We start from the raw sequence: 3,867 nt of genomic DNA on the forward strand, positions 1-3,867 counted from the left end.
GAAAAATGACTAAAAATCCCGAATTTATACATTTTTTTGGGGGTTGGCGCGGACCGCACAGAAATGCACTGCGGCCGCGCCGAGGGAGGGGAGAAGTGGGCTCTCTCTGAACCCACCAGCGTGGACCGCACTGATTTGGTGCGCGGCTGCGCTGGTCGACCCTCTGAACCCCACCACGCGGACCGCACAGAAAAGCACCGCGGCCGCGTGGCTGCAAGGGCGGACCGCGCGGAAATGGCCGCGGCCGCGCTGGGCCTGCAACATCTGAACCTGTATATTTTTTTTTCTAAGTCTAAGACCTCCCGAGCCCCATTCAAAACTCACCCGAGCCCTCGGGGCTCCAAACCAAACATGCACACAGCCTTAAAAACATCTTACGGACTTACTCGTGCGATCAAATCGCCAAAATAACATCATATACATAGGATCAAGCCTCAAACACATGATTTTCTTTCTTCAACTTTCATAACTCAAATTCCCCATTTTAAGTCCGAAACACGTCATATGACGTCCGTTTTTAGCCAAACTTTACAGATAGTGCTTAACACATATTTAAGACTTGTACCGGGTGTCGGAACTAAAATACGAGCCCGATACCTATATTTTCTAACTCCTTTTCATTTCAAATTTTATATCAAATTTCACAAAAACAATTTCTTTCAAAAAATTCATTTCTCGGGCTTGGAACCTCAGAATTTGATTCCGGGCACACGCCCAAGTCCCATATTTTTCTACGGACCCTCCGAGACAGTCGAATCACAGGTCCGGGTCCATTTACCCAAAATGTTGACCAATGTCAACATTATGCATATTAATACCAAAATTCATCAATTTGTTTTCACAAAATCCACATATTCTAACAGAAAAACTTTCAGGCTATGCGGCCGAACTACGCATGCAAATAGAGGCGACTAAAAACGAGGTTTTCAAGGCCTCGGGAGCACGGAACAAGGAAGAATTACGGTGATGACCCCTTGGGTCGTCACATTCTCCACCTCTAAAACAATCGTTCGTCCTCAAACGGACAAAAGAAAAAAGTACCTGAGTCGGGAAATAAATGAGGATAACGGCTCCGCATATCGGACTCAGACTCCCAGGTCGATGCCTCAGGAGGCTGACCTCTCCACTGAACACGCACCGAAGGAAAACTCTTCGACCTCAACTATCGAACCTGCCGGTCTAGAATAGCCACCGGCTCCTCCTCATATGACAGATCCTTGTCCAATTGGACAGTGCTGAAATCCAACACGTGTGATGGATCTCCGCGATACTTCCGGAGCATAGATACATGAAACATGTGATGCACAGCTGACAAGCTAGGTGGCAAGGCAAGTCTATAAACCACCTCTCCCACACGATCAAGAATCTCAAATGGACCGATGAACCTAGGGCTGAGCTTGCCCTTCTTCCCAAATCTCATCACGCCCTTCATAGGCGATACACGGAGCAACACCCGCTCACCAACCATGAAAGCAACATCTCTGACCTTGCGGTCTGCATAACTCTTCTATTTGGACTGAGCTATACGAAGTCTATCCTAAATAATCCTGACCTTGTCCAAAGCCTCCTGAACCAGATCCGTACCCAATAATCGAGCCTCTCCCGGCTCAAACCATCCAACTGGAGACCGACATCGCCTACCATACAACGCCTCATACGGAGCCATCTGAATGATGGACTGGTAGCTGTTGTTGTAGGCGAACTCTGCTAAAGGCAAAAACTGGTCCCACGAGCCTCCAAAATCAATGACACAGGCTCGGAGCATGTCCTCAAGAATCTGGATAGTCCTCTCGGACTGACCGTCCGTCTGGGGATGAAATGTTGTACTCAACTCAAACTGGGTGCCCAACTCTCGCTGAACCGCTCTCCAGAAATGCGAGGTAAACTGCGTACCCCGATCCAAAATGATAGACAGCGGCACCCCATGAAGGCGAACAATCTCCCTGATATAAATCTCGGCTAACCTTTCGGACGAATAGGTGGCTGCAACAGGAACAAAATACGCTGACTTGGTCAGCCTATCAACAATGACCCAAACTGCATCAAACTTTTTCCGAGTCATCGGGAGTCCAGTAACGAAATCCATCGTAATCCTCTCCCACTTCCACTCGGGAAGTGCAATCCTCTGAAATGGACCACCGGGTCTTTGATGCTCGTACTTAACCTGCTGACAATTCAAACACCGAGCCACGTGCGCAACGATGTCTTTCTTCATCTTACGCCAATAATAGTGCTGCCTTAGATCCTGATACATCTTCGCGGCGCCCGGGTGAATAGAATAGCGAGAACTGTGGGCCTCCGGTAAGATCAACTCTCGAATCTCATCAACATTGGGCACACAAACTCGCCCCTGCAATCTCAATACACCATCATCATCTAAGGTTACTTTCTTGGCACCTCCACGCTGCACCGTGTCTCTCAAGACACACAAATGTAGATCCTCAAACTGCCGCTCGCGGATACGCTCTAATAGTGAGGAACGAGCAACCGTGCAAGCTAACACTCTGCTAGGCTCAGAAATATCCAACCTTACAAGACGATTGGCCAAGGCTTGAACATCCAAAGCAAGCGATCTCTGGCTGACTGGAATATAAGCAAGACTGCCCATGCTGGCGGACTTCCTGCTCAATGCATCGACCACCACATTGGCCTTCCCTGGGTGGTATAAGATAGTAACATCGTAATCCTTTAGCAACTCTAACCACCTCCTCTGCCTCAAATTCAACTCTTTCTGCTTGAACAGATAATGAAGACTCTTGTGATCAGTGTAAACCTCACACGTCACGCCATATAGGTAATGCCTCCAGATCTTCAAGGCATGAACAATGGCTGCCAACTCGAGATCATGGACCGGATAATTCTTCTCGTGGATCTTTAACTGCCTCGAAGCATAAGCAATGACTTTGCCTTCCTGCATCAACACTGCACCAAGCCCAATACGAGACGCATCACAATAGACCGTATATGGCCCTGAACCTGTGGGCAAAACCAATACTAGTGTCGTAGTCAGAGCCGTCTTGAGCTTCTGAAAGCTCGCCTCACACTCGCCCGACCACCTGAACTGGACACCTTTCTGGGTCAATCTGGTCATAGGGGCTGCAATGGATGAAAACCCCTTCACGAACCGTTGGTAGTAACCTGCTAACCCCTGGAAACTCCGAATATCCGTAGCTGAAGTTGGTCGAGGCCAGTTCTTGACTGCCTCTATCTTCTTCGGGTCTAACTGAATACCTGCTGCTGATACGACATGACCCAGGAATGCGACCGAACTCAACCAAAACTCGCACTTTGAGAACTTAGCATACAACTGACTATCCTTTAGGGTCTGAAGGACCACGCTGAGGTGCTGCTCATGCTCCTCCTGACTGCGGGAGTATATAAGAATATCGTCAATGAAGACTATCACGAACAAGTCCAAATAATGTCTGAACACTCGGTTCTTCAACTCCATGAACGTTGTTGGGGCATTAGTCAATCCAAATGACATGACCAAAAACTCATAGTGCCCATACCGAGTGCGAAATGTTGTCTTGGGGACATCATACGCCCTAATCCTTAGTTGATGATAACCAGATCTCAAATCTATCTTCGAGAACACCCTCGCACCCTGAAGCTGGTCGAATAAATCATCAATCCTCGGCAGTGGATACCTATTCTTAATTGTAACCTTGCTCAATTGCCGGTAATCGATGCACATTCTCATCGAACCATCCTTTTTCTTAACAAACAACACCGGCGCACCCCAAGGTGAAACACTGGGTCTAATGAAACCTTTCTCAAGCAAATCCTGCAGCTGTTCCTTTAACTCTTTCAACTCCGGCGGGGCCATACGATATGGCGGGATAGAAATGGGCTGAGTGCCCGAGG

The sequence above is a fragment of the Nicotiana tabacum genome, chromosome 7 (assembly GCF_000715075.1).
Source record: "Nicotiana tabacum cultivar K326 chromosome 7, ASM71507v2, whole genome shotgun sequence".
Taxonomy (NCBI): domain Eukaryota; kingdom Viridiplantae; phylum Streptophyta; class Magnoliopsida; order Solanales; family Solanaceae; genus Nicotiana; species Nicotiana tabacum.